This window comes from Amborella trichopoda, chromosome 13, assembly GCF_054954075.1.
Source record: "Amborella trichopoda isolate Santa Cruz 75 chromosome 13, AtrichopodaSantaCruz75HAP2 v2.0, whole genome shotgun sequence".
Classification (NCBI taxonomy): Eukaryota; Viridiplantae; Streptophyta; class Magnoliopsida; order Amborellales; family Amborellaceae; genus Amborella; species Amborella trichopoda.
In genome coordinates this window covers 11900299-11925044 of record NC_142348.1, presented here as the reverse complement: position 1 = coordinate 11925044, position 24746 = coordinate 11900299, and the positions used below count along the sequence as shown (strand labels likewise).

At 34.3% G+C, this 24746-nt stretch overlaps 1 long non-coding RNA gene across 12 annotated transcripts in view; it reads left to right on the top strand.

Annotated features, from left to right (window-relative positions):
- The window catches only part of LOC110007064 (uncharacterized), a 46636-nt gene that overhangs the window by 4745 nt on the left and 17145 nt on the right, over positions 1-24746 (top strand). The window contains exons 2-3 of one of the 12 annotated variants that reach the window (XR_016047398.1): positions 4309-4438; positions 16394-16712. The exons of 3 other annotated variants lie outside the window; for them this stretch is intronic. This is a non-coding gene — a long non-coding RNA (uncharacterized LOC110007064). Of the gene's footprint in view, positions 1-198; positions 2057-2784; positions 3092-4308; positions 4439-4803; positions 9887-12084; positions 12440-16393; positions 16713-24746 lie in introns of those variants that run through there. 8 more of the 12 variants (XR_016047400.1, XR_016047397.1, XR_016047393.1 and 5 more) reach the window with 8 other exon arrangements.

The window sequence follows — 24746 nt, the reverse complement described above, 5'->3', positions numbered from 1 at the left end:
CAAATAAATGGGATAAAAGAAGCGAAAATCTATTTAGAGAGAGAGAGTAGTAGAGATTTCTAATAAATTTTTTATTTACTGTTTTTTTGTGTGTGCATATGTGTGCATGATCTCTGGTATCTACATATTTGTATTCATGTGTTTCAGATTGTGCACACTGTGCTTGTTTTGAGCGCAAATTTTTTGGTTGCACAACAGTTATTGTATTGCAGTGTTTATGTTGTGCTGGGAAATCAATAGCCCATGGTTGAGAACATGCAATGATAGCATCTCCTCATGTAGTAGGTTGGTTTTTGCTTCTAGCAATTGTATTGAAGTTTTAATATTTCTCTCTGACATTAGAATTTTGGTCCCTTTTAACTCTATCTTGGAGTTTTCCTTTTTAAATGATTCATGTGTAAAATATAATTTTCTTATATGGTTTCCTCAAGTTATGAGGTATCAATTAGTATTTGGGCGGTACTGATATAAGGTGCCTTATATGTTGGAGTTTTCCTTTTTAAATGATTCATGTGTAAAATATAATTTTCTTATATGGTTTCCTCAAGTTATGAGGCATCAATTAGTATTTGGGCGGTACCGATATAAGGTGCCTTATATGGTGTGTTAATATTTATAAAATGTGAATTTTCATTTGAAAACGGATTGCAAATGTATTTCTGTTATTGTTTATTGTGCAATATTTTGTCTTTTAGGAGACTAAAATTTGCATATAGAAATTTTAAAAAAAGAGGAAGAAAAAGGCCAAGTTAAATTGGTTTAGTGATCCTTATTTTAAATCAAACATGTTGGAATGATTGTGTAACCACCAATTTTTGTTTTGATTTGTTTTGACTATACAATTTTTGTTTTGATTCCTAATAATAATTTTTGTTTTGATTTATTTTGACTATACAAAAAAATTGTGTGAATCATCAAGGAACCCACAAATTGGCATTGAACTGTTACAAATAAAAATCGAACCCAAAGGTGGTTTTTTATCTCTACACCTTAGCAAAATAGGGTAGTTGGTGGGAGCGCTGTAAACTTAGATGTCGTTAAACCCAAAGGAGTAACATCTTCGTTATCTATAATGTTTGTGATCATCCAGCCCTATAGTGGACATAAGGATTGATTGTTCACTAACAAGAGACCATTAGTGTGTCACAATCTCGGCCCAAAGTAAAAGTTATGATGATACATCGATTTACTAAAAGGTACTTGATATTAAAATAATAAAATATTAATTACTTAATTTTATGGGTAAATAGAGTTTTGTGAGCATAATTGTTTTAAAATCACGACAGCTCTAAATCCCTCTGCACTTACTGGATGCTTAGCCGGGATTGGAACTCTAAATGGATCTAATTTCTCTGATTGGAAACAAAATATTGAGATCACTCTAGGCATTTTGGATCTTGATTTAATCTTATGTGAAGATGAACCTTCCGAGCCTAACAACGAGATCACTACTAAACAGAAAGCTAAATATGCGAAATGGGAAAGGTCTAACTGATTAGCCTCATGATTATGAAGGTGTCTATCTGTAAGACAATATGAGCTGCTATTCCTGATAAGGATAATGCTAAAAGTTTCATGAGTAAGATACATGAAAAATTTGTAGGTCCCACTAAAGCCATGACACCCTTATGATGCAGTTACTGAGCATGAGGTATGATGCTCGCAACTCTATCCTGGACCATATTATGCAAACGATTGATATTACAATTCAGTTGAAGTCTATGAACATGGATATCTCAAAGGGTTTTCAAGTGCCATTCATTTTCCACTCTTTGCCTGTGTGGTATGATCAATTCAAGCTTACTTGTAATACTTAGAAAGAAAATCGAATTTGAATGAGGTTCAAATTATGTGTGTTCAAGAAGAAGAAAGATTAAATCAAAATAACCTAGAAGTTGCCCATTTAGCAGAGACTAGCTCAGGCAAAAAAGGATCCTTTAAAGCATCAGAAAATAAATGTTATGGAACGCATGCAAATTATCAATCAAAAGGGACTACTCCTTAGATTCAGAAATAAAGTGACCGAAAGGAAAGAAAATGTTTTGTTTTGCAGAAAGAATGGGCATTTGAAGAGAGATTGCTTCAAATATACGAAGTGGTTGGAAAATAAAAGTATCCATCAACAATCAGAGACTCATTGTTGATGGTAAATAGAGTTGAGGAAGAAATGAAGGCGATATAAGTAATTAGGTTAATTCTAGATAGTAGTTTTGTAGTAGATTTGAGAGATACTCTTAATGTGTCACATGTTGGTAAAGTATGAAAATTAGATATTTATGGTTTTAATTTAATTTTGGCAATGAAAATTACTTCTTATTTTATAGTAAGTGTATTGTGGGTTCTGAAAAATTATGTGATGGTCTCTCTAAATTGAATTTGGATTTTATTTGTTTGTTGAATCTCTTTTATCCCTTCATGTATGCAATATAAAACATAACAATGTGATTAATTTATGTTGTAGCATAGAATGCTAGGACACATCCCAAGAGAAAGGCTGCAGAAATTAATCAAATAAGGAACATTGTTTGTAATTCAAATTTGCAGGTTTCTCTACATGGAGCCCTAAAGACTATTATTTATATGGTGAATCATGTTCGTAGTAAACAACTATACCCTAATTGAAAATATGGACTGGTAGGAAGCCTAGTTCAAGATATTTGCATCTATCGGGATGCCTTGCAAAAGCCAGATTTTATAACCCTTTTTTAAAAGAAATTAGATTTAAGGTCTATAAGTTGTTACTTTTAAGTTTTCACGATTTATGGAGAATCTTGTGGATGACAGGATTTAACTCAAGTTCAGTGGAAGCAGATTCACTATTTTGATTCTATATGCAGATGACATTCTACTGTCAACAGTGACATGCATATGTTGCATGAAATAAACATTTTTATCTTTGATATGAAGGACTTGGGTGCAATTTCATATGTGATTAGCATAGAAATTTATTGACACAGATCTCAAGGGATTTTGGGACGATCAAAAAAGGCATATATTGAGAGGGTGCTCAAAAGGTATAATATACATAAATGTTCAAGTATGGTACCTATTATTAAGGGTGATAAAGCCCAAAATTACAATATCTCAAAAATAACTTATAAAGGAAGAATATGAAAAATATTCCTTACGTATTAGTTGTGAGAAGTTTAATGTATGCTCAGGGCTGCACCAGTCCAAATATAGCTTTTGTGGTCCGTATATTGGCTAGATATCAGAGTAACCAACAGCTAGAACATTGGAAAGCGGCTAAGAAAATAATGACATATATGCAGGGGATAAAGAATATTATGCTCACATAAAGTAAATCTGATCATCTTGATGTGATTCGATAGTCGGTTATAGATTTTGCTACTTATCCAGATGATAGGAAGTCGACATCAGGTTATATCTTCATGATGGCTGATGGGGCCATTCCATGGTAGACTTGTCGATTACGGTAGCAAAATTTGTCTTAAGCAAGCTTTGTAGTTGCAAAATTGTATCTCAAAGCTTCGAGTTGTAGATTTTATTTCCAAGCCATAGAGATTTTTTTGTGATGATTTCGCTACACTTTTCTTCTCTTAAAATAACAAGAGCTTGGACTTATCCAAGCAAATATAAATTAAATATCTTGTTGTATGGGAGAAGGTAAGGGTACTTGTAATTTCCATTGAGCACGTCAGTATAAAACTGATGATCATTGTTACTGACTAAGGTTTGAGTCCCAAATGGTTTGTAGAGCATGTTGCTCATATGGATTTAACTAACATGTGGGATGCATTTGGTCAGTGGGAGTTATATTGCTAGCACATAGTATGTGACACTCATTAAGTTTGATTTATGCATATTGGATTCTTCAAAGTTCTTGTTTTATATGTATACATAAGGATCAGGATATAAAGTTTTAGACCGTTTTAAGGTGGGATATAGATTTTACCATATCATAAAGTTTTTTTCCACCATAAACGTTACATGTTGGAGACAATAGGGAGTGTTCGTGCCAATACTATAACCATGGAACGGCAATGTGTCATTTATAGAATACAATTAGCTTTCATGATTTGGTTTTAGTAGTTTCACTTGTCAAAGTCTAGATTTTGAGGGAGTATTTTGCATTTGCTTAAATTGAAGATGTATTTTTAGTTATAATTATTGTTAGCCCAAGTGGGAGAATCTTAGAAAATATCTCCAATTTGTGGTCTAACGGCAATTATATAAGGGCAATATTATCCACAATTTAAGTGTGTTGATTATCCAATATTAAGATAAGGATTAATGATAATCATCTTCTTCACTCTCTCTTAAAGATAACTACTTATGATGGGTTAGGATAAGGGAAAGAAACATAATAACGAAAGGATATAAGGTGACGGCCACAGCTCTTGCTCATTCTCCATAAAGAAGTTTCCTATCAAACTTGGAGGAGAAAAGAGGTGAAGGTCGTTCCACCCCTTCAAAGGTCAGAACCAGAAGCCATTTTTTTTATTATTGGATCATGGAATGTATGTTTACATCTCCTATTTTATTCTTGTTTTTCAGTAATCATGAACAACGATCCAAAAAAGATATGCATGTTTTTTTAGGTTCTTAAATCTGTAAATCTATAGTTTATTTTTATTTTTACACGTGTCCCATCCCAAGCTACAGGTTGAAACCTTCTATGCCTTTAAAAACTTGCCTAAAAACCTTTTGGACTAGTATTTTAGTTAAAATAGCAGCATCCTAATGACATTTTCCTTGGCAAATCGACCCGTTAGTACCAAACCAAAAAATAGCTAGGGCTTCAAGAAGATATAGACTGACTGAGTTATATGGACATTCCAGGCAGCTCACATACACTGAAGTTTGACCACCAGCAGTCATGACCCATCTAGCGAATCAAGCTTCGTGGTTCATGCCATCATGCCACATAGCGCTGCGATCAATCTCGGCAACTAATTGCTGGTGTGCAACCACAAGTGCCCACTTTAGCACCCCAAGGGCTAATAAATAGGCCCTGCTTGAGCGCATTTCCCATGACAAAACCCCAAAATGAGCTCTGACCATGAAACTCATTGTTACAGCTCGCAAAGATAGTTTTGCTCCTATTGAAGTTTCAAAACCCCCCAAACCCTAGTGATCCCTCTAGAGTGTTGAAATAATCGGGATACCCCAATCTCCACTTTGAGCAAATTGGGATATCTCAAATCTTACTTTCACCACTCAAATAAAATGCCCAAGATGCACTAACAATTGCAATATAATTGAAAAAATATAAGACCAATAAAACAAGCAGTATGAGAACCATCAAAGCACAACACAAATGAAAATAGATATGGACACGCACATATACGTGGTTCACCCAAGATGGGTTACGTTCATGAGCATGACGGCAAAGATGTATTCACTATCAAGAGGAAAAATTACAGGAACGGAGTTATACAGAGTTACCTCATACAATATCAAAGAATGCGAAAACAAAGAACTCCCTACCATAAAACCACCTACAATCGATCCCTTTCATCGATTCACTGCAGCCACAAAGAAATACCGCCAAAATGACTCAAGATGAGCCCCAATGGTGGCATTAGGGTTTCACAGTAAAACCTCCAAATTTCTCTCTCTGTTTTCATCCCAAAACCTCTCTCACTCTCACACTCTTTTCGCCCCTTCTCTTTCCTTTTATAATCTCACACGCACGGGCTTCCTCTTTTACTCACTCGCCTGCGCGCGTCTCTTTTTCTTCCCCTTTCTACTCATGCTCGTGCGGCTTCTCTTTTTCTTATCTCACTTGTGTGTGTGTCTCTCTCTATAAAGCCCCTTTAAGAGCTTCCATTCAAAAGGTGCATTTTCAGTGACAAAAATGCCCTTCAACAAAAGGGGAATACCACATGGGGTGATTTGGCATCACACCCCAACAATCTCCACCTTGATGCAAAATCACAATTTTTTCTTGTCAATCCATCACTTCCTTTCTTTCTTGAAACCTAGAGCGGTTAGACTGCATTCTAACTTCTCTACTTGGATGGTTTACGTAAGCATATCAGCAAGGTTGTCTTCGGTCTTTATCTTGACCAATCGAACTCTTCCATCTTCAACAACTTGATGAATATAATGATATTGGACCAATATATGCCTTAATCTCTTGTGGTGAACTGGGTTCTTGGCCAAATGGATAGCACTCATATTGTCACAAAACAATTCCATGGGCTTGCATACAATGCCCATCTGACCTATCAAACCTTGAAGCCACACGACTTCTTTTGATGCTTCCATTGCCGCCATGTACTCGGCCTTGGTAGTTGACAATGCTACCGTGTATTGGAGCCTTGACATCCAACTTATCGGTCCATTTGCAAACCGAAAAAACAAATGCGGTAGTCAATCTACCTCTATCAAGATCATCAACAAAATTTGCATCCACAAAACTTTGTATTGGAATTGAGCCCTTGCCAAATATGATTGTATAATTCGTTGTACCTCTTAAGTACTGAAGCACCCATTTTGTTGCTTCCCAATGAACCTTTCCAGGGTTTGCCATAAACCGACTTAGAACACCAACCGCATGTGCGATATCCGATCTTGTACATATCATGGCAAACATTAAACTTCCAATCGCATTTGCATAAGGAACCTTAGTCATGCTTCTTCTTTCTTCCTCCGTCTTCGGACTTAGTATTGAAGACAATTTGAAGTGACACTCTAAGGGTGTCTTCACCAGTTCAAACACCCTTTCTATATAAACCCTTTTGAGATAATGACAAAGTTTTAGTTTGTCTATCCTTTTCAATTTCAATTCCAAGTATTTGCCTTGCCGACCCGATATCTTTCATCTCAAATCTTTTACTCAAAGAAGTCTTGAGCTTATCAATTTTTCTCTTATCTTTGCACATTAAAAGCATGTCATCCACATATAAGACTAAAATCAAGTATGTACCATCATCAAAGAACTTTAAATAGATGCAATGGTCATACTTATTTCTTGTGTACCCAATGCTCAACATGAACATATTAAATGTTCTATACCATTGTCTTGATGCTTGCTTGAGCCTATACAATGACTTCTTCAATTTGCATACAAGTCCTGCTTTTCTCTTTTCTATCAAGCCTTCTGATTTTTTCATGTACACTTCATCTTCAAATTCTCAATGCAAAAAAGTTGTCCTCAAGCTCTAAATCATGCATAGCAACTAACCCAAGCACCAAGCGAATTGAGACCAACTTGACTATCGGTGCAAAAATTTCATCAAAGTCAATCTCTTCCTTTTGTGAAATGCCTTTTGCCACCAATCTGACCCCTATATCTTTCAAGCTTGCCATCAAGCCCCTTCTTTATCTTGAACACCCATTTACAACCAACGACCTTTCTACCTTTTGGTAGCTCCACCAAATCTCAAGTTTTGTTTCTTTGAATGGTCAATATCTCTTCTTTCATAGCTCTTTTCTAATGCTCGATACCATTGCAATCAATGGCTTCACGAAATAATATTGGCTTTTCATTTTCAGCGATCAAAGCATGCAAAGTATTAGAATCCACATAATCTTTGTGCCACCTAGGTACACCAGTTTCTCTAGTAGAGTGCCTTTGTGTCAAAGGTGTAACTTCATCATGATGGCCATGTGGCTCTTCATCTTGACTTTCTAGTCTTTTATCTTGATTTTTTAGTCCTTCATGCTCTTCACTGTGATCAATAGGTATATTCTCATACGGCATAATTGTACTTGGTGGAAGTATTTTGGAGTTGCTTTGAAATTTTTGACTCTCTTATTGCACGTCTATGCCATTGTCTTTTATCATTATCTATTTTGTCAATACTTTGGATTCATCAAAATACACATCAAGGCTAGTGATTATTTTTTGGGTACTTGGGTCCCATAACCGGTACCATTCACACATTTGCTATAACACACAAAGATGCACTTCTTTGACCTTGGATCCAACTTGGTTCTTTGGCAACTTGGAATAAGTGCATAGGCATCACAATTAAAAAAAATTAAATTGGAAGAGTTCCATACTATACCTCATTAAGAGCTTTGCTTCCCAATACTACCAAAGGTAATCGGCTGATAAGATAACAAGTCATTGATACGGCTTCCGCCCATAATTCTTGCTCTAAGCTGGCATTGCTTAACATGCACCTCGCATGCTCTATCAAAGTGCGATTCATCCTCTCGACCACACCATTTTGTTGAAGATTGTAGGCATTTGAGTAATGCCTCGTAATTCCTTTGGCTTTGCAAAAATTTTCGAACTCCTTTGATACAAACTCTCTACTATTATCAGTCCGAAGAACTTTGATGTGATGCCCCATAGATTTTTCAACTTCGATGTTAAAATTATTGAATTCACAAAACACATTACTTTTGGACTTAAGAATTTTGATCCATACTTTTTTTGAGAAGTCATCAACAAATGAAACAATATATAATGCACATCCATATAATGTAGTTGGTGAAGGGCCCCATACATCTGAGTGAATGTAATCAAGCTTGCGCTTCCCATGCATCCGAATGAATGTACTCAAGCTTGCACTTACTTGTATATTTCCCGGCCTTGAAAAACTGTCTATGTTGTTTCCCATAGACACAATGCTCACAAAATTCGGATCCATCAACTTTAAGTGTCAGAATAAAATTCCTTTTTATCAAGACCTCCATACCCTTATTACTCATATGCCCCAATCTTCTATGTCATAAGCAACATGGAACTTCCTCACCTTCAACCACGCAATTCACTTCATCATTTGTTATTGTGCTTCTCAATAACTTATACAAGCTCCCAACTATGATTCATTTCATCACAATTAGAGCCCCTTTTGATATTTTGATTACTCCACCTTGACCGGTGAACTTATAACCTTACTTATAACCTTCCGAATCTAGAGAAGAGAGGGAAATCAAACTCTTTTTCAGTTCTGGCACATGCCTAACATTCTTAATTGCCCGAATAGACCCATCAAACATCCTTAGGGGAACCGAACCCATTCCAGCCACATTGCTACTGGAATTATTTTCCATGGATACCGATCCTCCTTCACATGACTCATATGAGTCAAACCATGATCTATGAGGGCACATGTGATGGGTGGCTCCGCTATCAAGTATTCAATTTTGATAGAATATTGAATTATATGCCACCATCAATACTTCTTCTTCAATGAACCCAGATGTAGACTCTTCAACTTGATTTGCTTCATTCTTGGATTCATTTGGTTTTTCACCTCCCTCATTAGGAGCTTTGAAAGAATTAACTCCATTTCTTTAAAAACAATTCTTCCGTATATGACCGGCCTTCCTACAATGCCAACACACATTCTTGTTATTGGGCCATCTAGATTTTGATCGAAATCTTGAATTACTTCTTGAATGATTCATTGATGAATCGCCCCATTTATTCGATCAACCTCTTGCCACAAGAGCTTCCATCTTCGACTCTACCGAACTTCTCAAAGACGCTTTCTTTCGAAGTTCATCGGCAAGTAGGGCATTACACACTGAGCCCAAACCAAGAGAATCCTCTTTACTACAACTCAATGTAGTAACAAGGTTATCATAGAATTCTGGCCATGAACAAAGTAAGGTGACCGCTTTATCTTCATCATCCATTCTCACATCAATACTCTCAAGTTGACAAATGAGGTTATTAAACTCATTCAATTGTTGTGACACATCTGCACATTCTTTCACAATTTTCGCTTTAAGAAAATTTAGTTTGTAAGAGATTTTGTTTGATACAAACTTTCCAATTTTTCCCACAAATCTTTTACCGTCTTTTCACCAACAATATTAAACAAAATTTTATTCGCTAAACACAAGCGAATAGTGGCTTGTCCCTATGTCAAGTTCATCCCAATCATAATCGGTCATATTTACCGGTTTCTTATCTTTTTCAAGTAATGATATGTGTTGCCCTTGATGTATCACTAAATATTGCATTTTTAATTTCCAAATTTTTAAATTATCTTTCCCATTAAACTTCTCCACCTCAAACTTGTGAGATGTCATTTTCTCAAAAATACTACACTAATTCCTTGAGTTATGGTACCACTTGTTGAAATAAACGGGATAACCCAATCTCCACTTTGAGCAAATTGGGATATCTCAAATCCCACTTTTACCACTCAGATAAAATTCCCAAGATACAATAACAAATACAATATAATTAGAAAAATATAACAACAATAAAACAAGCAATATGGGAAACCATCAAAGCATAACACAAATGAAAATAGAGATGGATACACACATATACGTGGTTCACCCAAGATGGGCTACGTCCACGGGCAAGACGGTAAAGATGTATTTATTATCAAGAGGAAAAATTATAGGATTGAGGTTATATAGAGTTACATCAGACAATCTCACGGAATGCTCAAACAAAGAACTTCCTACCATAAAACCACTCACAATTGATCCCTTTCTTCGATTCACTGCAGCCGCGAAGAAGTACCAACAAAATGGCTCAAGATGAGCCCCAATAACCCCCAAATTGCTCTCTCTGTTTTCACCCCAAAACCTCTCTCACTCCCACACTCTTTTCGCCCTTTTTCTTTTCTTTTTATAATCTCACGCACGCGGGCTTCCTCTTTTACTCACTCACCTGCGTACGCCTCTTTTTCTTCCCCTTTCTACTCACGCCCACGGGGCTTCTCTTTTTCTTAACTCACCCCCGCGTCTCTCTCTCTCTATAAAGTTCTTTTAAGTGCTTCCATTCAAAAGGTATATTTTTAATGATAAAAATGCCTTTCAACAAGAAAAAAATACCACATAGAGGTGATTTGACATCAATCACCAACATAGAGTAACCCTCTCATATTTCACTAATCGCTTCGTCCATTAATGGATTGCTTGCATCCCTATTTGAAGAACAGTCCCGCCAATTCGATTACCCTCTACTAGGGCACATTCCATCCTTATATTTGATCTACTGAGCTTCGACTTTGGGTAACTTGTTCCCTTTTACTGCAGATCTTTCACCATTACATTTTTTTTCATCTTCTTTATAAATTTGAATTATATTTTCTTATTCTTGGATTTGTGTTCTTTTTAGTTGGTTACGATCAACATCTAGGTTGTACAATGAGTTACAAGCCCCATTGTACCCCACCACCTCCGTCCGAACTCCCACGTGGCTTACAAACCAACACAAGTCCCTAGATACGGTAGCTTTTTGAGTCACATGACCTTTACGATTGTTATGAAGCGCACTGCTAACACCTTGCTAGCACTTCCAAAACGTTTATACCTAATTTATAGGGATTTGTCTTTCTCACTAAATTATTTCAAATAAATAAATATATATATATATATATATATCAAGTGGGTATCATATAATTAGAACAAAGATTGCTGTCGCAATTGTTGAAGGGTATAAAAAGACTTCCCTTTGAATCATAGTTACACAAAATACGATAGAAATGTCTATTATATCAAATCATATTTATTTTTTATATTAAGAGAGAAGGTGACGCTCTTTATTCTTGCCACGTGTGTTTTTTTAATTGTTAGTTTTCTCCTCTTGATTTTTATGATATACTGATTTTGATCTTCACCATTATTCTTCATCTTAATACCTTAATTTGATTTATCATCTACATATTTTTCCTTCTTTTTCAAGAACTTTTATGGGCGATATAGAGATAGGTCACGAACGTCACTATCTTAGATTTCTCTACAAGTCACCGCTACTCTCCCGCGTATTAACTTATATTCATATTTTTATTTTGTCATATGCGTTTTTTTCCTATGTTCTTGGCAATGTTAAGGAAAATATAGAAAGGTTATGTAATACTTTTCAATAATAATAATTCATGTGATTAAAATTTATTATTTGATCATAGTTATTATACAATCACAGTTATAATTTATTAATGGATATAAATAGTGTTGTATATTAACAATAATAATTGGTAATACTTTTCAATAATAATAATTCATGTGATTAAAATTTATTATTTGATTATATTCATTATTATACAATCACAGTTATAATTTATTAATGGATATAAATAGTGTTGTATATTCACAATAATAATTGTATTATTGTACTGAATGTTTTATAATTTATGTAGATGTTTGAATAAATATTTAAAAAAAGAATGACCCGCCTACCCCTCCTTCTCCCAGATACTGGCCATAACGAGTTACCGGGCCATATTCATGCTAACGGTTTGGTTACCACGATAAGAGGCTTGACGGGAATGAGTGAGAACGGCATCTCTTGAAATCCAACCATACGGGAATGAGGGAGAACACACCTTTCCTTGCCATCTCTTGAAATCCAGCCCTAGAAAGAAGTTAAGCTCAGGTCCCACTCAAAGGGTTGGATCTGCTGTGAACGCATGGAAGCACCAACTTTCTTGAGAGCCCAGTCGTCTGAACGGCTTGCCTGTGTGAATATATATTTAAAAATATGAATTTATTATAATCATAGAAATTAATTGTTTTTCACAATAATCCAATTATAACTATCATTTTCACATTTGTTTCTAATTTTTTAGAGATATTTTTGGTCCATAGTGGTAAGTACATGCTTTAGAAATATAATTCACACCATAGTAAAATTATTACATATAAGAATAGTATCATAAATATACTTTAGGCACTATAAAGGTTAAAATTGAAAATTTTAAGTATAAGTTAAAGAAAACTAACAAAGTATTAATAGTGGCGATATAGACGGGAAGAGAGAGACTTCCTTAGCCAGCATGAGAGAAGGATCTAGGACCCTTATCTTTTAGTTTTCTCTATTTTTTTCATTTTTAATCTAAAAAGATAAGATGATTATACAAAAATATTTTGTTTGTCCTCATCACAAATCATTTAAAAGATTTCTAAATATTTCATAACACTTATTAAAGTTTTCCTAACTTTCTTTCAAAATAGTTACCAATTTTATTTGGTCGGCACAAGTGAAAAAAATAGGAAACACAAATATAATAATTTATTTATCTTAACAATATTAATTATAGTTTCATCAATCATAATTAGGACAAGTATATAATATTATGAAAATTTGTGTTAGATATTATTATTATAGTGTAAGAATATTATGAAATCATGTAAATATGTAAATTTATCTATGCTACATTATTAAGCAGTTACGGGGTGGGCACGAAAATAAGAAGGAACCCTAATGTTATTGAGGTTGTAGGAACCCTAATGTTATAGAGGTTGTAGGACAGAAGGGAAAGAGATAAAGACTAAATTTGTGGCATATAGAGTAGAGATTTTAAGAAGAGAGAGAGAAAGTAGAGATTTTAAGAAGAGAGATATCGTTTCCATATCTTATTGAAAAATAGGAGAAGTTTTTTTATCCAATCATTTCGTAAAATTTGTGTGTAAAGAGTAGAGAAAAGAGGATCTCCATCCTTTCTTAATATTTTAGGCACGAAGGGTATATATTTTAAGAAGAGAGAAAAAATAGAGATTTTAAAAGGAGAAAAAAATTAGAGATTTTAGAAAGAGAGAGAGATACAATTTTTCAAAAGAAATTATCCTATAGGACCCTACTCCACCCATATGTAGGACCCTAAAGGATCATTATTAAATTTGGCACAGATTTATAGAAAAGTCAAGTCCTACACCCATGTAATAACTTTTCTAAAAATTCGTGTCAACTTTAATGATGATCCTTTGGGGTCCTACACATATGGGTCGGGAAGGGTCGTATAGAATCATTACCCATTTTTCAATATCTTAATTTGAGAAATATGAGACTTTTTTCTTATATTTTGGTTCAAACTTCCTAAAATACACACCTATCACAAACTCAAATTCAAGAGAGAAAGATATGCATACATATCAAGCTATCCATATATATCTAAGATGTTTTTCATATCCAAAGGATTCCCTATCCAAACATGATAACATCTCTCAATGGAAACATGCCTCACGTTTTTTTTTTTCTATTTTTTGGCTCGAACTTCCTAAAATGGGCACCTATCTCCAACTCAAATTCAAGAGAGAGATATGCATATATATATATCTAAGATTCTTTCTCTATCCAAGAGGACTCCCCATCCAAACCATATACTATATTTTAAGAGAAGAGAGAGATAGAGGAAGAGAGAGAGAATTAAGAGGATGTCCTAATTAGAGAGATAACTCTAAGTGGAGAGACTCATATTCTATATTTTAAGAAAGGGGGTGGGGTCGTGGTGGTAGCATCCCAACACCTAGTTACCACATTGTGGTATCCACTTATATAGCTGACAACCCCAATTAACACCTTCAAAATGTAACTCCCTAATCTATTTAAAAAACCTGGTAGGGGACTTTCTTCTCCACTAAATTACCCAAAAAAAAAAAAGAGAGAAGAGAGAAAGAGAATTAAAGGGACAAGCGTGCCAAGGGAGAAGTCCTACTTAGCGTGCCAAGGGAGAAGTGGAGAGGACGTAAAAAGAGAGAGTGCGTGGGGGAGAGGGCGAAAGAGAGAGAAAAATGAAAAAGTAAGGGAAAAGAGAGAGAGTACGCATATATTATATTTTTTTTTAGTTCAAACTTCTTAAAATTGATACCTATCCCCGATTGAAATTCAAAAAAGAGAAAGATATGCATACATATCTAAGATTATTTCCCTATCCAAGAAGGTTCCCCAAACCTTTGTTTCCCCATTCAAGCATGATAACCTCTCTCAATGCATACACGTCTTACTCTCTCTCTCTATCTCTTTCTTGTTGGATTTTGATTGGGTGAAATAGGGGGCAAAAAATGGAATAATTTAAAAAATAATATCTCGAACTCTTATTGTTTTCAGGTACGCATGAGCACTATGTCAAGATGATATTTGCCCCCTTCGATAGATTATTTGATGTGCATAAGAAAGGAAATTTGTCCTCGGGATACATAGAAATAGAGAGGTCTTTTCAATGTTCATAAACTCTATGCACCCGAGCATAGAACCGACACAATAGACACTAGAGTCTTGATGGTTTAGAGAGCAAAAGAGAAAAAGAGATAAAATCGAGTAGAGAAAGAGAGTTAGCCCAATAGTTTCCTTGCTGGAATTGCAGAGAATTGTCTATTGAGAGAGGCTTAGAAATTGTTCTAAATGCTCAAAATCATATGAGTAGGAGGGCTCTTGTTATATAGCACCAAGAGGCTATCCATTTAGTGTTGTGGTGGTTATATGCATCACCCAACAGCTACAAGCTATATGTAGCCCAATAGCTATAAGTTACTTGCACTTCAAAGGTCACATACACTTGAAGGCTGCTATTACACGCCTCCATCTCATCAATAGCTAGATGACCATTAGATGTCCCACAGACATCAACTGCTAGATGACCGTTAGATCCCCTTACGAGTCGGGCTCACAAAAAGATAACGAGCCATGAGCCCGACCCGCACTCGGGCGAAGGGTGCCTCATGCTCCGATGCAAACATGAGACGTGCAAAGTGCGCCCATGCCCTCACCCTTGTATACATACGTGTGCATGCGTGTCGCACGCTTTGCATGCTCCGCATATGTGCTTTCTCTCTCTCATCTTCGATGCGGGACTCAAACCTACATCTTTCTGTTTCCACAAAGCAATTTAGGAAAGAAACACAAAACCAAGATGCCAAGATGTTGTTTTGAAATATATACAAGTATTTTCAATACCAAAAATACTAAAAATTTCCTCCACTATTTGAAAATAACAAAACAAAATATAGGGAACATATTATTTCATAACATGAAAATATCTTTTGATTTGAACTTTCATTTAGAGTGTATACTACAAAATTCATCAAGTATCGTGGCAGCATATAGCTTTGAACCAGGTTACATATCTAACAATCCTGTAGTATAACTCACAAACAATATTAAACTTTAGTGTCTTTTTAGCTGTTAACACATTTTGGGCCTTGTACTTATATCCCGATTTTATAAATGGCTCTAGAGACAAGTCCATCTCATAGGAAGATGCAACACTTCCACTCTTATATAGGTGTGTCTATCAAGAGTGCCCATGTATATAAAACACCCTGACTTATATATATAGTCCATAGACAACATTAAGAGCATAGTCCATCCTACGAATATACACGTTATCACTAGACTTATCAACCATACGGATTTTCTTAGAATTGGTGCTTACAAAATTTTTCTGTCTAGTGACCAAATTAATTATATGTACAGTTTGTTTTTACCACATTGAACTTAGAGTTTTGAGGTTACAAAAGAGTAAGTTGAGTTTCGATTGGAGATATTACTCAATGGACTCTAGCCCCATTCATTTTGACATCATACTAATGTCATCCCTTGCAAGGCCTTTAGTCAAAGGATCAGCCAAATTTTCCTTTGATATTATATATTCTACACTAATCACTTTATCCCCAATTAACATACATTTTAATGCAGTTATGCCTTCTTGCAATATGTGTAAATTTTTCATTATATACATCATTACAAGCTTTCACAATAGTAGCTTGATTTATATTGTTATTGCAGGTAATGGTTTTGGTCATATGGGAATGTCATATAATAGATTCTTTAGCCATTCGTCCTCTTTGCCGGCAGAGTCTAAAGCAATAATTTCATACTCCAGAGCAGAGCATGAAATACACGTTTGTTTATTTGACCCCCATGATATCACACCACCAGCTATTGTAAATATCCATCTGGATATTGATAGTAAATCTTGGATTTCATTATTCCAATTAGCATCACTATACCCTTCTAACACTCTGAGATAATACATATATTTTATGTCATAATTGAAATTTGTAATACTCGAGATATAGCATCACAATCCTCCTTACTTGGGCAACTTGTATATCTACTGAGTTTTCCAATCGCATATGCAATGTCAAGCCTCATGCTAGTCATTGCATACATTAAACTATCAATTACCCCAGCATATTCAAGTTGAGATATACATCTCTCATTATCTTTTTTTAACTTAATGTGATGATCTATAGGGGTAGAGATTGACTTACTATCAATAGTGAGATTGAGTTAAGATTAATATTTTTTCTTTTCTCACTATTTTGATACCAAGTATCACATCAGCCTATCTAAAGTCCTTCATATCAAAGTTGGATGTGATGAATATTTTAGTTTCCTCCATAATTCTAGATTAGAGTTAAAGATAAGCATGTCATTTACATATAAATAAATTATGACGCATAAAGAATTATTTTCTTACTATACACACATTTATCATCCTTATTTCTCTTAAAACCATTTGACATCAACACATTGTCAAATTTCTTATGTCATTGTTTAGGTGCTTGTTTTAATCTATAAAGTGATTTAACCAATGAAAAAAGTTTCTATGCTTCCCCTACAGCATAGAAGTTCTATCTTTCCCCTATCATCCAACCGTCCAAGTTTGATCAAGAGAGCCACTCACTGTTTGATCTTAGATCCGATGTCTCAAAGTATTTTATTTTTAGTTTTTTTAATACAAATTATATGAATATGAAATTTGATATGTGTCATCTTCTCATTGGGGCGCACCTATAAAAAATATTAACAATAATTTTTCTATAAAATATAATGACCAAAATACCCCTTGAAATTTTCAAGGGTATTTTGGTCTTTTTATTTCATTGAAAATATTTTTTTTTTTTTTTTCGCTAGTGCAAGTATAATAGATGAATGGATGTACAAAATTTTATGTCAAAATATTTTATAAAAAAATTAAAAATAAAATAGTGTAGAGATGTGACATTATGATTGGGGCAAGCCCTCCATTCAGAATGCACGGTTGGATAAGAAGAAGGATAGAACTTTTGTGTTGTAGGGGAAGCATAGAAAGCTTTCCCTTAACCAATTTACAAGCTTTATTCACATATTCTGGGATCACAAACCCTTGGGGTTGTTCCTTATATATTCCTTCATCTAAGTCACCATTTAATAAAGCAATTTTTACATCCATTTGATGTATGACTAAATGATTAGTAGAGACTATTGCTAAGAGCAATCTAATAGTAACAATTTTTGTCACATGTGCATATGTGTCAAAATAATCAATTCCTTCTTTTTGTTTAAAACCTTTAGCAACTAATCTTGCTTTATAATTATTAATAGAACCATCATAATTCATGTATCTTTTAAAATCCATTTGCAACCGATGGTTTAGAACTTCATAGAAGATCTACTAATTTCTAAGTTTTATTAGCTATAGTGGAATCCATTTCATTATTAATAGCTTCTCTCCAAAAAATTGCATCTTGAGATGCCAAAGTTTCATTTAGAGATGTAGGACCTTCGTCCACATTTGATAATATAGGTAATAAATTCAAAATTTTATTTTGATTAGCCTCAATAAAATTAGTATAAAAATCAGGTCCAAAATTGTAAGAGGGATCTCCTCTAATTCTCTTACTTGTTCTTGGTTCTATTATTTCATTATCATTATTTTCTATATGTTCTTTATCAACATATTCATCATTTTCTTGAGTATTTTCATTTTGCATGCTACTTGATTCATTCACTTCACTTTTATAAGTGAGATTTTAAAAAAGCCCAGCATCTCTAAATTCCAAAATTGTGTTAGAATTTAAATCTAAACTCTATAAGCTTTACTATTATGAGAATATCTCATAAAAACACATTTAGATGTTCTAGGACCCAATTTATTTCTTTTAGGATATGGAGGTCTAACATATGCAAGACAACCCCATACTTTGAAAAATTCAAAGAAGGTTTTCTATCAAACCAAACCTCATAAGGGGTCTTATTACACTTTTATAAGGAATTCTATTCAAAATAAAGCATGCAGATAATAAAAGTTCACCCCACAAACTTAATGGCAAGGAAGAAGAAACAAGCATTGCATTCACCATTTCTGCTAATGTTCTATTTTTTCTTTCCGCTGGTCCATTTTGTTGAGAGGTATATGAAGCAGTTACTTGATGAATAATGTCATTATTTTCACAAAATTTATTAAAGTCATTTGATAAATATTCTCCTCTTCTATCACTTCTAATGATTTTGATTTTCTTACTAAGTTGATTTTCAACTTCCGCTTTGAAAACTTTAAATTTTTCAAAAGCCTCATCTTTACGTTTAAGTAAATAAATATAATAAAATCTAGAAAAATCTTCAATAAATGTAATAAAATATATTTTACCACCTCTAGTTATAACATTCCACCTCTAGTTATAACATTCTTAAATAAAAACCATCACTATCTATAAGTCCTAGCAATTCACTATTTCTTTCAATTGAAGGAAATGGTTTTCTAGTAATTTTAGTTTGTACACATACTTCACATTTTTCTTTAGTTAATTCATCACAATTAGAAATCAATCCTAATTTAACCAAAGATTTAATAGAATCATAATTAGCATGTCCTAATCTATCATGCCTTATATTATAAGAAGTAACAATATACACATAAAACTTATTTATTTCATTAATAAGATCAAACTTTTAATCATCCCATAATAAGAGTATCCATTTCCATCAAATACATAATTTTGTTGGCATTAGACTTTTGGTTCCTTATAATTTTCATTATGGACCTTAAAAAAGAAAGACTTCTTGTTATATAGAGCATAGGATTTTGCTCAACAAGGTTTTCCTTAGAGTGAAAATTAATTGATTCATCTTTCTTTTCCTAAGTCTATTCTCTTCTTCAATTCAAACAGATCTTTGAAGTTGAACCAAATCCTTGTGTTTCATTATCTTTTGGTACTCTCTCTAAGATTGGGGTAACTTATAAATTATTGAGCCAACTAAGAAATATTCATCCAAGGAAATACCACAATCTTTAAGTTCATTGACTACAAGCTGCAACTCATATACTTGAGACATAATACGCTTGTTTTCAATAAATTTAAAATCTAAGAAGGTAGAGCTCATAAATCTTTTGATACCAATCTCTTTCGTGAGGTACTTAGTCTCAAATAATTTCCATAGTTCTCTCGCCATGCCAATGGAGGGATACATATCATAGATCAGGTCCACCAAGGAATTTAGGATATGACCTTGCATATATAGTCATATTCTATCCATCTCTTGTATGATTGAATTTGTTCATCGGTGGAGTCATCCGATGGTGGCGGCGGCACAGGCATTGGCTCGGTAACTATGTAAGCCACTTTTAGAGTGGTAAGCAAAAAGAGAACCTTTTGCTGCCATCTCGTGAAGTTCATCCCATTGAAGCATTAGAGTCGAGTAAAATCATGATTTATGACCTTCAAATAAATCATGGCAGTCTCATTTCTTTAACCTATGAAATATCGTCTTCAATTGTTGGATTTTGATTGAGTGAAATAGGGGCAGAAAATGGTATAATTTGTAAAATATGATATCAAACTCGTCCTATTTTCAGGCACGTAGGAGCGCTATCTCAAGACGATATTTGCCCTCCTTCGATAGATTATTTGATGTGTATAAGAAGGGCAATTCATCCTCGGTATACAGAAAAACATAAAGGTCTTTTTCAATGCTCCTAAGCTCTATGCACCCGAGCTTGGAACCCACATAATAGACACCAGAGTCTTGATAGTTTAGAGAGAGAGAGAGAGAGATAAAATCGAGTAGACAAAGAGAGAGTTAGCCTACTAGTTTGCTTGCTAGAATTGCAGATAATTGTCTATTGAGAGAGGCTCAGAAATTGTTCTAAGTGTCCCAAAATCGTATGGGTACGAGGACCCTTGTTATAGAGCACCAAGAGGCTGCCCATTTAGTGTTGTGGTGGTTACATACATCACCCAACAGCTACACGTTACATGCACCCCAACAGCTATAAGTTACATGCACTTGAAAGCTGTTGTTACAAGCCTCCATCTCATCAACGGCTAGATGACCGTTGGATGTCCCGCACGCATCAACAACTAGACAGCTGTTAAATCTCCCTACGAGCTAGGCCCGCAAAAAGATAACGAGTCACTAGCCTGAGCCGCACACGTGCTCGAGTGAGGGGCACCTCATGCGCCAATGAGAGCGTACGAAGTGAAAAGTGCACCATCAAGCGCCCATGCCCTTGCTCTCGCACGTATGTGTCACATACTTCATGTACTCCACACATGTGCCTTCTCTCTCATTTATACTTAGAGTATTTTGCATGAAAATTTGTGCTCTTCAATACAGCTCAACAAAATCTCTCCTCTTAAATGTCAGACTCAAACCCATATATTTCTCTCTCTACCAAGCAATTTAGGAAAGAAACACCAAACCAAGATGCCGAGATGTTTTGAAATACATACAAGTATTTTTCAATACCAAAAATACTAACATTTCTCTCATTAGTTATAGTTTTGATGTTTTAAAAGTTAGAAAACCCTAAAGAGACCTTTCATTTAGTATTGTGTGCTTAATTATGGGAAGAGAAAGAAATATTGACACCTATTTTTCTACATTTAAATTTTGCTATTGCAATAATTTTCAGGTTCAATGAAGCTTAACAAAATTCATATTGAAGGTCAGTCATAGTACTTCCTTTTATTTTATTTTTTTCTATTATCTTTGTTTGTATTTTTTAGGTGTCTATATTGAAGGTAACTCGCCGTAATTCTTTTTAATTATATATTGCATTACCTTTGTTTGTATTTTTTTAGGTGTTTTTTGTATTTTTTAGGTGTTTATATTGAAGGTAACTTGTAGTAATTCTTTTTTTGATTTTTTTGCATTATCTTTTTTTGTATTTTATTTAGGTGTTTCCCATTTTATTAAGATTAAGAAACACATTAATCTTTAAAGGTAAGAGAAACTTTGCTTTTCCCAAGGTACGCAATTATTATTATTTTAAAAATTTCATAGGTACTTGCTTTGAATTAATTTGTACATGGTCATATTTTACAGACGTTCTATTTGAAGTAAATAATAATAAACAAAAATTACAAGCAATGAAAATAATTACAAATTTTTACTCTACTTCACAACATGAATGACTTTTTGGAGAAACTAATATTTCACAAGGCGTTTCTACACCAATGACAAATAATATTCCTTCATCATCAAACCAATTCTCCAATGACAATAATTTTTTCCACTCAAAGAAGAGATCCTCATGTACTATTGACAATGACAATGGTACGAACTCAAAATCATTGTCGTTCTATACAATTTTTTCTTACATATTTTTTGGAGAAAAAAATTGTAACAAAATTTAAATTTTTGTTACTTTTTCTTTTTAATTATAACTACTTCTCCAAATTATTGTAGTTAAAAATTTCTTACTATCTAAGGGGTGACTCATGATTAATCAATTTTTTTATTAATATATCTCTTTGATTATTGAATATTTAGTTAATATGTTACAAGTAATTACATTCGTGCAACGCACGTAATTCAACTAGTGCCAAATTATTCTATTGTATACAATTTAATTCATCCATCAAATGACCAATATCCAATCACATATCATAAAGAAAGAGACGCAATCATATCTTCTCCTTCATTATACCACTTCTCATAATATCTCTATCAATACCACATTGTTTATATGCCTTTCAATAAAAGAAAATAGTTTTCTAGTACTGCAGCCCTATCAAAATAAGTAAAGGCCAACCTCATAATTCACCAAAAATTACCATTCAAGCATTGAAAAACCTTTACATCGATCATCTCGGCTTGAACATATTAGTTGTGAAAAAAAATAGGATTTAAAGCTTTAAAAATTGTATATATTATAACAAATTATCTACACCGTCCATTTCACCCTAAAATTAGATCTACAAGATCTATACTATTTTTTTAGTTTCAAATTTAATTATCGGTATTGAAAATTGATTTAGATCATCATGGAAATTTTCATTAGCGAAAATGCTTCGAGGATTTAAAGTGAGGTTTTATTTTGTTTTCATAAAGCCTAGAAACTTCATCCTTTAATAAAACCTACAAAGCAGGTGCACGTTGCCCGCTCTTCTTATGTAGAATTACTCCAAAATGAATCACCAAATTTCTCAAATACCAACACTTTCAACCAATGGTTTAAAAAGCGGATCGGTGACCTGGATCGGGCACCTCAAAAATCGATCCGGATCGGTGAATCGGCGATCGGAATCGAGAATCGGGTGAATCGATCAGATTAAAGCTTAAAAAATATTCGAAAAAATTATTAAAATTCATTATAAATATTGTTTTTTAGGAATTCAATAAAAAATGAGGGTACTCTATTAAGAATTTTCATTTCTTTGCATGAATATGCGAATATTGATATGTTCTTTCCCTGCATGAACTACTATTAACCATTTAATTTACGTCACACAAAAGGATAAACATAGAATTATCATGGAATAAGTATATCAACATACGTGGACTACAATAAAGCATACAATTAGTAACATATGATCTAAAAATAAAATGACAGACGACGTCATTATTCTTCTTGGTCACGTTGGTGCCATTGATTGAATTCGTTTGACAATTCATTGATTCGATCTAAAAACGAATCATCGATATTAGCAGGCGTCTAACTATATCCAAATCCCTAAGTGTTAGAGTTCTGTTGTGTTCCCAATCCAAAATCCCCGAAGCATGTCCATCCTTCATGCTCACCTACATTGTCGTGCTCATCCCTACCCTATTGTTGTTGGGACTCGATATGTGATAATATAGCTGAGATAGGGTGGCCTCGGAATCATCATCTCTCTCATTTTCCCTTAAACCCCCTTCCCACTCTCCCTCATTAGGTGCAATATCATCGACATCTCCGAATATTTGTGGATACGTTGGCTGACTGCTTCCTCTTTCATGCTGCTCATCACCTTCTTTAAGATCTTCCTCACTGATAGCCTCAAGGAACGCTCTCTTGTGCAACACTGACTCCTCCTCTTCTACTACCCATTGCTCTGCTGTGTCTGTGACAAATATTGTGTCTAAGTCTATCAGCCCATAGTCTTCAAGCTTCCTTCTTATTTGTCGCTCTCGGAGGTTTAAGTTGTAATGAACGTAGACTAGTTTATGAAGCTTCCCGAAGCGAGTCGATTTCTTCTAGTAGTGTGCAACCATTGGAACGTACTCCAGTTGCGCTCACAGCTAGTAGCAGAACATGTCTGGGAGAGCACCTTGATTGCTATCATCTTTAAGTGAGGTGCATCAGTACCATATATCTCCCACCATTCAGCTGTATTAAAATGTAAAAAGTATTTTAAGGGCAAGAACAATTCATAAGATTAAATATATGAATGAACAAAATATTAGCTAGGGGATAACCTGGATCCATCTTAGTTCGAGAATTCCTGGCAAGTCTAGTTTTGAAGGATCCTATAGCATCCCCATTCATAGCAAGCTAAAACAAATATATTTCGTTTTAGTGCATTATTCCTCACAAATATAACAACTCAATAAAGTTCGTACCCAAACATTAAATAATACCTCTTGGATTGCTGCTCCTTGGTTTTGCTGGCTTCTCTACAACCTTGCAATAATGTATCTGACCCCTTCCATAATCTTGTAGGGATGTTCAGGTGTCAAATAGAAAAATTTTGGGTTGAAGTAGTAACCTATAAAATATATAGATAGAAAAATGTCATTTACAATTTCATAAAGAAATGATTTAAAATGAAACATTCTAATGATATAAATATATATTTACCAACATAATGAATTGGACGTCCAAATTTGGTGTTCCACCTCCGTTCTATAATCTCGATCACTTTGCTAACAAAACTACACTTCTCCCTAATAGCTGATTTCGCTCTTTCGATACCTTCATAAAGGATGCCCATGGTAGCTTTCTTGTCAGCATCCACCATTCTTAACACTGTGACCAAAGGGGCAATGGCTTCTACGACATTGGAACATCGAGACCAGAACCTCCTATTTGAGATTATGTCGTCCACTTTTATACCGGTACTGGACTTCGAGAGGCAGTCATTTAACCACTCTTCACAGGTAAACAATC